Here is a 12,231-nt window from a genome sequence, read left to right as displayed (position 1 = left end):
ACATATTGTGTGTCAAGTACAAGACAAGAGAGATGTCCTTGTATTGACAACAATACATGCCCACACCAGTACCCATGTACCAGTACGAGGTACCAGTACAGAGACCCCCAAACCAGACTGCATACTGGACTACAATAAGTACATGGGAGGGGTGGACTTGTCAGATCAAGTCCTGAAGCCCTACAGCGCCATGCGGTGTGGTATAAGAAGCTGGCCGGACACCTCATACCGATGGCTTTGTACAATGTGTATGTGCTACGTCGATGTACAGGCCAGACGGGAACTTTCCTGGAATTTCAAGAGGTGATTATCAAGAACCTAATCTTTAGGGACCAAGAAGGGGGGGGGCACCCAGTACTTCTGGAAGCGAGGCCACACGCATCGTACCAGGGCTACACTTTCCAGGAGAAGTTCCCCAAACTGGCAAGAAGGGAAAAAGTCAAAATAGGTGCAAAGTCTGCTATAAGAAGGGGATAAGAGAGGACACAATATATCAATGTGACACGTGTCCCGAAAAACCAGAGCTCTGTATGAAAGAGTGTTTTTAAATTTATCATACATCCCTTGGTTTATAATTTACCCGAATTTTACTTAACCTGATGTACTCCGCACAGCTTATCCCCCCTCGTATTTCCCCTCTGGGCCCTGCTGTGTGCCCAGGCAGCTGATAACAGCCACATGTAGGGTATTGCCGTACCCAGGAGAACCCACATTACAGTTTATGGGGTGTATGTCTCCGGGCAAAATGCTCACTACACCTCTAGATGAATACCTTAAGGGTGTAGTTTTTAAAACGGGGTCACTTCTTGCGGGTTTCAACTGTACTGGTACCTCAGGGGCTTCTGCATACATGACTTCGCAACAGAAAATCCCCAGTAGGCCAAATGGTGGTCCTTTCCTTCTGAGCCCTCCCATGGGCCCAAACTGCAGTTTATCACTACAAACTGGGTATTGCCGCATTCAGGACAAATTGGGCAACAAAATGGAGTATTTTATTTCCTGTGAAAACAAGAATTTTTGAGCTAAAACAACATATTATTGGAAAAAATATATATTTTTTTAATCCCAGCCCAATTCAAATAAGTAAAAAATGTCTACACAAAGGAGCTAATATATTTTTGTTCTAGGAAATTATCTAAGCCTTTTTTGAAGCCATCTACTGTCCCTGCTGTGACCAGCTCCTGCGGTAGGCTATTCCATAAATTCACCGTTCTCACAGTAAAGAAGGCTTGTCGCCTCTGCAGGTTGAACCTTTCTTTTTCCAGACGGAGGGAGTGCCCCCTTGTTTTTGGAGGGGGTTTTACATGGAACAGGATTTCACCATATTTTTTGTATGTGCCATTCATATATTTATATAAGTTAATCATGTCCCCCCTTAGTTGTCTTTTCTCAAGGCTAAATAAGTTTAGTTCTTTTAATCTTTCCTCATAACTTAGATTCTCCATGCCCCTTATTAGCTTCGTTGCTCTTCTTTGTATTTTTTCCAACTCCAGGTCATCCTTTCTATGAACTGGAGCCCAGAACTGGACTGCATATTCTAGATGAGGCCTCATTAATGCTTTGTAAAGTGGTAATATTACATCCCTGTTCCGCGAGTCCATGCCTCTTTTGATACACGACAATATTTTGCTGGCCTTTGAAGCAGCTGATTGACACTGCATGCTGTTATTTAGTTTATGATTTACAAGTACACCCAGATCCTTTTCAACAAGTGACTCCCCCAGTGTAGCTCCCCCTAGGACATATGATGCATGCAGGTTGTTCGTACCCAGGTGCATAACTTTACATTTATCTACATTAAACTTCATTTGCCAAGTGGACGCCCAAACACTTAGTTTGTTTAAATCTGCCTGCAATTCACAAACATCTTCCATAGTCTGAACTATATTGCATAGCTTGGTGTCATCTGCAAAAATAGAAATAGTGCTATTAATCCCATCCTCTATATCATTAATAAATAAGTTGAATAATAGTGGTCCCTGCACTGAACCCTGGGGTACACCACTTATAACCGGGGACCATTCAGAGTAGGAATCATTGACCACAACTCTCTGGATATGGTCCTTGAGCCAATTCTTAATCCAATTACAAACGATACTTTCTAAACCTATAGTCCTTAATTTACCCATTAGACGTCTATGGGGGACAGTGTCAAATGCCTTTGCAAAGTCCAAAAACACTATATCCACAGCGGCCCCTCTGTCTAGGCTTCTGCTTACCTCTTCATAAAAACAAATCAGGTTGGTTTGCCAGCTTCTGTCCTTTGTAAAACCGTGCTGGCTGTCACTTATGATACTATTTATTGTCACATAATTCTGTATATAGTCCCTCAATAGCCCCTCAAACATTTTCCCCGCAATTGATGTTAAGCTTACTGGTCTATAATTACCCGGCGAAGGCCTAGAGCCCTTTTTGAAAATAGGCACCACATTTGCCCTGCACCAGTCCCTTGGCACTATACCAGTCATGAGATACTCTCTAAATATTATGAAGAGGGGGACAGAAATAACTGAACTAAGCTCCTTAAGAACTCTAGGGTGTAGCACATCTGATCCCGGGGCCTTGTGTACGTTTATTTTATTTCATTTAGCTTGCACCATATCTACATTCATCCAATTCAGTATATCAACTGATATATTAACAGCACTGGCACCGGCTACATCAGCTGCTCTTTCTTCTGTTGTATATACAGAGCGGAAGAACCCATTTAGTAACTCTGCCTTCTCTTGATCCTCTGTGACCAACTCCCCATTACCACTATCGAAGGGTCCTACATGTTCAGACCTTGGCTTTTTTGCATTTATGTGCTTGAAGAATTTTTTAGGATTTTTTTTACTATCCTTGGCCACCTGCCTTTCATTTTGTATTTTTGCTGATTTTATTATCTTTTTACAGATTTTATTAGGTGCTGTGAAAAAACTGTGCGGTCAAAATTGTAACAACAACCATATTTGAATTCCTTGTGGGGTGTAGTTTACAAAATGGGGTCACTTCTGGTGGGTTTCCATTGCTTTGATACCTCTGGGGCTCTGCAAATGCGACATGGCACCCGAAAACCAATCCAGCAAAATCTGGACTCCAACGAACACATAGCGCTCCTTTCCTTCTGAGCCCTCCCATGGGCCCAAACAGCAGTTTATCACCACAAATGGGTTATTGCCGCACAAAGGACAAATTGGGCAAAAAAATGGGGTATTTTGTTCCCTGTGAAAATAAGAAATTTTGATCACAAATGACATTTTATTGGAATTTTTTTTTTTTTTTTTTATTTCACAGCCCAATTTAAATAGGTGCTGTGAAAAAACTGTGCTGTCAAAATGGTAACAACAACCATTAATGAATTCCTTGAGGGGTGTAGTTTTCAAAATGGGGTCACTATTGGGGGATTCCTACTGTTTTGGCACCTCAACACCTTTTCAAACCTGCCATGCTGCCTAAAATATATTCTAATAAAAAAGTGGCCTCAAAATGCACTAGGTGCTTCTTTACTTCTAGGGCTTGTGTTTTAGTCCACGAGCGCAGTAGAGCCACATGTGGGACATTTCTAAAAACTGCAGAATCTGGACAATACATATTTAGAAGTGTTTCTCTGGTAAAACCTTCTGTGTCACAGAATTTTTTTTTAATACAATTGAAATTCAGCAAGAAAAATGAAATTTTCAAATTTCACCTCCACATTTGGTTTAATTCCTGTGAAATGCCTGAAAGGTTAAAAAACTTTCAAAATGCTGTTTTGAATACTTTGAGGGGTCTAGTTTTTAAAATGGGGTGTTTTATCAGGGTTTCTAATACATAGGCCCCTCGAAGCCACTTCAGAACTGAAGAGGTACGTTAAAAAAAAGGCTTTTGAAATTTTCTTAAAAATATGAGAAATTGCTGTTTATGTTCTAAGCCTTGTAACGTCCAAGAAAAATAAAAGAATGTTCAAAAAATGATGCCAATCTAAAGTAGACTTATGGGAAATGTGAACTAGTAACTATTTTGGGTGGTATAAACGTCTGTTTTACAAGCAGATGCATTTCAATTCTGAAAAATGCTATTTTTTCCAAAATGTCTCAAAATTTTGCAATTTTTTACCAAATTTTACCACGAACATGAAGCCCAATGTGTCACGAGAAAACATTCTCAGAATCGCTTGGATAGGTTTAAGTATTCTGACGTTATTACCACATAAAGTGAAATATGTCAGATTTGAAAAATGGGCTCTGAGCCTTAAGGCCAAAACTAGGCTGCGTCCTTAAGGAGTTAAGAACTTTTTATAAGGGTCAATTATCGGGCAAACAAGCGTTCACAGAATGCTCGTTCCCGATCATTGCCCTGTGTAAACAGGGCAACGATCAGCCGAAGAACAAGCAAATGCTCATTCATCGCCTGATTAAATAATTTATGTTACTAGAAATATTAGCATTTTGACAGCACATGTGCCTGCGTAAACAGCGAGCTGTGCTGCCAACATTTTAGAAATTAAGTGATCGTAGTAATGTTTGCTGGTCCCCATACATAGCTCTTTAGGAAAGAAGCAAACGAGCGCCAATCAACGAGCTGACTTGTTAATCGGCGCTTATTTAAACGGTCCATGTCGGGGCAATGAAGGGGACCCTAAGGGTATGTTCCCACACACAAAATATGCTGCAGATTTTCTGCAACAAAAAATCTGCAGAGCAAACTAAAAAAAAAAACGCTGGTAAATCTATCACAGAAATCAGCTCCAATTAGTTTGTTTTTGCTGTGACAGCCGAAACAAAAATCAAAACCTTTTACTTCATCTAGACAGCCTTACAATGACCCAAGGGGGGATATAAGAACTTTTCTTCATGTTATCACCCTCGCTATCCACTCAGAGAAAATATGTGCTCTGTGATTGTCACATTTAGAGGTGTCATTTTTCCCCCCTACTATAGGGGTAGAAGGATGAGCAGTTACACAGCTAATTACCAACTGCACCTGACATGTCCACCAATGATGTATCTGTATATCATTTTGCGGGAAGGGACTAGGGTCTATTACTTAGGGCTTGATTCAGAAATAACTAAGTTTGTTGATAATATATCTTGCGTGTGCAATGATAAAATAAACATTTTCTCCAGTCCTTTCCAACACTGCATTCCAAAGATGTTAGTCTTTGGGTACTAGGGTATCACTGCAACAGTATGGTTCAGGTCTAGGCACAGGATTTATCAAAATGCGCAGCGCAGGCTAAATTACTTGTACCACAAAATTGTCTTAGTACATATTCCACATATTGGAAAAGACCGATTGGAAGAGTTAGCCACTTGGGAGGCTAGATCTCATAATAAGCATGTTACACTTTAGAGTCAGTAGTCCAGATTTCAAGAATCCAGACAAACCTCTAACACATCATGTACAGTTATGTCCAGAATTATTTGGACAGTGACACAATCTTCATGATTTGGGCTCTTCATGCCACCATATTGGATTTGAAATGAAACAATTGAGATGCAATTGAAGTGTAGACTTTCAGGTTTAATTAAAGGGGTTGAACAAAAATATCCTGTGAAACGTTTAGGAATTGCAACCATTTTTCTACACAGCCTCCTCATTTCAGGGTCCAAAGTAATTGGACAAATTAACATTACCATAAATGCAATGTTTTTTTTAAATACTTTGTAGAGAATCTTTTGCAGGCAATGACTGCCTGTAGTCTGGAACCCATGGACATCACCAAACGCTGGGTTTCCTCCTTTGTGATACTTTGCCAGGCCTTTACAGCAGCTGTCTTCAGTTGTTGCTTGTTTGTGGGTCTTTCTGCCTCAAGTTTTGTCTTAAGCAAGTGAAATGCATGCTTGATCGGGTTGAGATCTGGTGATTGACTTGACCATTGTAGAATATTCCACTTCTTTGCCTTAAAAAAAACTCCTGGGTTGCTTTCACAGTATGTTTTGTGTCATTGTCCCTCTGTACTGTGAAGCGATGTCCAATCAACCTTGCTGCATTTGGTTGAATCTGAGCAGAAAGTATATCCCCAAACACTTCAGAATACATCCAGCTGCTTCTGTCTTCAGTCACATCATCAATAAACACTAGTGACCCAGTGCCTTTGGCAGCCATGCATGCCCATGCCATCACACTACCTCCACCATGTTTTACAGAGGATGTGGTGTGCTTTGGATCATAAGCCGTTCCTAGCCTTCCCCATACTTTCTTCCTCCCATCATTCTGGTACAGGTTGATCTTAGTTTCTGTACAAAGAATGCTGTTCCAGAACTGGGCTAACTTCTTTAGATGTTGTTTGGTAAAGTCTAATCTGGCCTTTCTATGTTTGAGGCTGATTAATGGTTTGAACATTGAGTTGAACCTTCTTTATTTGCTCTCATGAAGTCTTCTCTTTATGGTAAACTTAGATACTGATACACCTACTTCCAGGAGAGTGTTCTTCACTTGGGTAGATGTTATGAAGGGGTTTTTCTTCACCATGGAAAGGATTCTGCGATCATCCACCATTGTTGTCTTCCATGGACATTCAACAGATCACCATTCGGCTCTTTTTTTGTCAAGAATGTACCAAACTGTTGATTCGGCCACTCCTAACATTTGTGCTATCTCTCTGATGGATTTATTCTTTTTTTTTTCAGCCTAAAGATGGTCTGTTTGACTTGCATTGAGAGCTCCTTTGACCTCTTGTTGTGGGTTTACAACAACAGCTTCCAAATGCAAATGTCACATCTGGAATCAACTCCAGACCTTTTACCTGCTTAATTGATGATGGAATAACGAGGGAATAGCCCATGCAGACCATTAAATAGGTTTTGAGATAATTGTCCAATCACGTTTGGTCATATTAAAAAGCTGTAATTCCTAAACCCTTCCTCAAATTAGGATGTGAAAATCCTTAAATTAAAGCTGAGAGTCTGCACTTTGAGCCCACATTGATTATATAACTGTATATTCAATATGTTTTGGTAAACAGCTAAAATGTCAAAACTCGTGTCACTGTCCAAATAATTCTGGACCTAACTGTATGTACCTCATTGCACATATGTCTCCCATAATCATTCTCTTCTATGTGGCCATTTAGAGTAAAAGCAAGCTTAATTTTACGATCTGCGCTTTATAGTTGACACTTGGTTTTTCAGCAATTGGATGCATTTAACTAGCACCACGTCTCCCTTCCCCCCACCCTCTAACACCCTCTCTTACATTGTTAAGATTTTAATGTTAACTATTGATGTTATTTTACTTGACTGTTATTTTACTGTTTTTGTGGACTACTTCTTAAGGCAACCATAATGTAATAGTGCTTATTGTCAGTTTTATTTGTTGCACTCTGTATGCTGCTGACATTTTGTATGCTTTTTCTTGTAACAATCAAAAAATGTATGCCAAAAATAAAAATTAGTAGCAATGTATTACCATGGACTGAATGCATTAGATTGAAACAATTGTAAAATGTGCCTTAAATATTAATACTATATCTGAATATAGCATCTGTATTAGGAATAGTATTTATCAATAATAGGCAGATTTATCTTAAAGGGGTTCTCCAGTCATAAGAATTTGATGGCCTATCCGCAGGATAGGCCATCAATATCTAATCGGTGGTGATCACCGATCATCTGTTTTGAAGGGGTCGCAGTGCTCGTACGACCGCTGCTTGCACTCATTACTGTCACTGCTTGTGCTGTGAATCGCTGACACACTTGAAATTGCAACACCAAAAAGGACAAGCCAAGGATCTGCAGTTGCTCAAATTTTCAAGCACCCAGCTCCAATCTGTGGCATATGGGAGGGGCATAAAGCCAGATTGAAAGCAAGGTTTTTTAGTCATATAATACCTCAAAAATTGGATCAAGTGGTGTGGGATAATTGTGCGATGCCTCCTATTCGTTGACATCTTCTTTTGATGATTTGCGCGCAAAAGTGCATTCAGCGCGGCTTAACATTCCTCAGGAAACCATTAATAACCTCGTTAATAGCATGCCAAGGCGTGTAAGTGCGCGTATTTCTGTGCATGGTGCTCATACTCGATACTGAATAAAGCAAGATATTTCAAATATTTTGCTTCTATTTTTTTTTATCATTTGCATATCATTAACATGTCTATCGATCCTGCGGTTTCCACAATTCCAAAACTTTACCTTCTTGGTGTTGCAATTTCAATGTTGGGGAGTGGTACAATATATACTATTGCCATCATGTATCATATCTAACCAATGACTACACACTGACTACTGACTTACAGAGACGACAAGCTGTTTTTAATTTACCATTAATTTACACGCATTTTTTTCCCTTAGGAAAAGTTTAATATTATTTCCCTTTCAGATCAGTTTTCTTTGTACTTTTAGAGAGAGAAAAAACACTTATGTACGGGCTTAAAATTCAGCACGAGCAACAGAACTACATGTAGCAACTAAAATCAGTATGGTTATAACTTGCAGAAATGTCAGCAGCAGCCAAAAAATGCCCCAAAGGTTTTAATAAAACCGAGCTCCAAATGGCTCTCTTAGCAGCAGTACATTGGCAAAGAGGTCCATTTTCCTAGCTTGATACATAGCTCCCTGTGTCCTAATTTATTAGAGCTAATAGCGAGAGTGAATTCTGAACATTACTCTGAACAGAAGCTGCAGCGGTACAAGGCTCAGCATGGGAGAGTATTTTGCACAACACATTTATATGATAGATGGCATCTGAGGAGCTGTTCTGTAGTAAATGAGAACGATACATTTCTTGTCATAGCAAATTTTCTAAGACATCTGCCTCATATACCGTATATGTGTCCACAAGGATGTAAACAGTGCTACAATATACTGATATATATATATATATATATATATATATATATATATATATATAAATAGCTAAATAAATAATTAAATAGAGATGAGCGAATCAATTCTACGTGAATCAAATTAATTACGAATTTTCCAAAAGTTTTGGGATTTTAGCGAAACTGAAACTTTTGGGATTTGTCTCGCACAAATTACTCAAAGTGGCAGCCGCTATTTACAGATCAGAGGAAGACAAGAAGACAGAGAAGGAGGATCAGATGACCTCCAGTAGTGGCAGGGGGGCTTCCCAATAATGCGTTGTAGGCAGCCCTCCCTCTAGCACAGCCAACCATGAGGGGCATAGGTGTGAGTCACTCTTGACTAAGTGGATGTGAGTCATATGAATCATAGCCAATATAAACAGCACAACTAGGAAATGCTGGCGCTTTTTGGGGAGAGAGGAGAGAGAGGATGTCAGACAGAGAGTGACAGATAGTGAAGCACACAGTACAGATAGACAGATAGATAGTGAATTAGTGTCAGTGGGTGCCCCAAAGGTTCAAAGTGAGAAGAAGAGATTAGAGAATAGATAGCTAGATTTCTAATAATTTGATAAAGTGATAGATTTTAGAAAGAGGTAGGAGTCAGTCAGTGTCAATGTCTTAGTTAGGCATTCACAGGCAGTCATTGCTGTGAGTGAGTTCCGCTGCAGCTATACAATTCTTACATTAATTTGTGAATCACCAATCTTCATCACATTATTCACAAATCTTCAATAATATTAATCCTGGTACTGATAATGGGCCGCTGCCTGCTGATGGAGACGTCATGGATGTGACCTCACCCACTCTTTTGCATATATCTAATAGTGCCACCAAAACTTGGCGTATTGTTCTGCATCAAGCATTTATACAGCACAGTTATACTTCAGTCTGTGTCCAGGTGACAATTTATTTTCAAATAATTTGATTTAAATCTTAATGCTGATAGCATGCCTCTGCCCGCTGATACAGACATCACATACATGACATCACTCATTGTTTTGAATATATATCTAATTGCTAATAATTGCGCAACCGAAAATTGCATATTACTCTGCATTAAGCAGTTAGACAGCACCATTATACATCAGTCTGTGTCCAAGTGACATTTTTTTTTTCTTAAAAAGACTTTCAATTTAATTCCTGGTGCTGATAGACTTCCGCTGCCTGCTGATACAGATGTCACAGACATAACGTCACTCACTGTTTTGCACATATCTATTTGCTAATAGTGGCACCCAAATATTACATATTGTTCTGTTTCAAAATTAGCCAACAAGAACAGCAACAACAAGCATCAACACAGTGGGCTATTAGGAGATAGACGATCTGACTTTTTAATTTGTTTCTACATAACTATAGGACTTCTGGTCAGGATAATAGCGCAGGATCAGTGGTGCCTCATTTAAAAATAAAATGTCTGTTTGACAGAGTGGCAATGCATGGAATAATGTAAGAAGAAACCCCCGTGCCACATCATCCGCCAGGGAGAGATAAAAGGGTAATTTTTGGACCACTTGTTAAAAAGCCATTGCTTCTTCCGACACCACCGTGTATAAACACCGGCAGGCATCTGCCCCCAAAAAGGATAATTTTTGGACTGTATGTTAACCCCTTCTTGACATCTGCCATATATACAAAACATTCGGAAAGTCTTCAGACCCTTTAAATTTTTTTGCATTTTGTTATGTTGCCTTGTGCTAAAATGAAAAAAAATCAAGTTTTTCCCTCTCATTCTGCACTCAATACCCCATAATGACAAAGTGAAAACAGAATGTTAGTAATCTTTGCTAATTTATAGAAAATAAAAATTAAAATGTTGCATTTACATAAGTATTCAGACCCTTTTCTCAGTACTTAGTTGAAGCACCTTTGGTAGCAATAACAGTCTCCAGTCTTCTTGGGTATGATGCTACAAGGTTTGCACACCTGTATTTGGCGATTTTCTGCCATTCATCTCTGCAGATCCTCTCAAGCTCTGTCAGGTTGGATGGCGACGTCGGTGGACAGCAATTTTCAGGTCTCCCCAGAGATGTTTGATTGGATTCAAGTCAGGGCCCTGGCTGGGCCACCCAAGGACATTCACAGAGCTGCTCCTAAGCCACTCCTGTGTTGTCTTGTGTGCTTAGTGTCATTATCTTGTTTGAAGGTGAACCTTTGCCCAGTCTGAGGTCCGGAGCCCTCTGGATCAGGTTTTCATTAAGAATATCTCTGTACTTTGCTCCATTCAACTTTCCTTCAGTCCTGACCAGTGTCCCTGTCCCAGCTGCTGAAAAACACCCCCACAGCATGATGCTGCCACCACCATGCTTCACTGTAGGGTTGGTATTGGGCAGGTGATGAGCAGTACCTGGTTTCCTCCAGACATAACGCTTAGAATTGAGGCTAAAAAGTTAAATCTTGGTTTCATCAGACCATAGAATCTTGTCTGTCACAGTCTGAGAGTCCCTTAGGTGCTTTTTTGCAAAGTCCAGGCAGGCTTTCATGTGTCTTTTACTGAGGAGAGGCTTCTTTCAGGTCACTCTGCCATAAAGCTCAGATTGGTGGAGTTCTGCACTGATGGTTGACCTTCCGGAAGTTTTTCCTACCTGCACACAGTATCTTTGGAGCACAGCCAGAGTGATCAATAAGTTCTTGGTCACTTCTCTTACGAAGGTCAGCTCTAGGAAGCGTCCTAGTTGTTCCAAACTTTTTCTATTTAAGAATTATGGAGGACACTGAGCTTTTGGGAACTTTCAGTGCAGCAGTAATTTTTTTGTACCCTTCTCCAGATCTGTGACTCCACACAATCCTGTATCTGAGCTCTACAGGCAGTTCTTTCCTCCTAATGGCTTGTTTTTTTTTCCTTTGATATGCTTTGTCAGCTGTGAGACTTTATATTTTCAGGGGTTTGTTTTTCAAAATCATGTCCAATCAAATTAATTTACGACAGGTGGACTCCAATCAAGCTGTAGAAACATTTAAAAGATTATCTAGAAAAATTGAAGGCCACCAGAGCAAAATTTAAAATGTCATAGCAAAGGGTCTGGATACTTATGTCCATGCAAAATTAGAGTTTTTCATTTTTAATACATTTGCAAAAATTTCTAACATTCTGTTTTCACTTTGGCATTATGGAGCATTGAGTGGAGAATGATGGGGAAAAACTTGATTTTTTTATTTTAGCACATTACAAAATGTGAAAAAAGTGAAAAGGTCTGAAGTCTATCCGAATGCACTGTATATACGGTGGAGGTCGGGTGGGGGAATTTGGAGTGGGCGCTCCATAAGTTCGGCATGTCGGCTGTTTGAAACAGCCAGCACTTTAATCCCACTCATTCAACCCCTTAGATTCCACGGTCAAAAGCGATCGCAACATCCAAGCCATATGAAACAGGGTGAATGAAATGAAGAAACAAACACGGCGCCACATAGTGTGAGTAAGCCCAAAATTAGTAGTCAGAGTGTGACGAATGGATGCT

Source organism: Rhinoderma darwinii, chromosome 2 (assembly GCF_050947455.1).
Source record: "Rhinoderma darwinii isolate aRhiDar2 chromosome 2, aRhiDar2.hap1, whole genome shotgun sequence".
NCBI lineage: Eukaryota > Metazoa > Chordata > Amphibia > Anura > Rhinodermatidae > Rhinoderma > Rhinoderma darwinii.
This window is presented reverse-complemented; position numbering follows the sequence as displayed.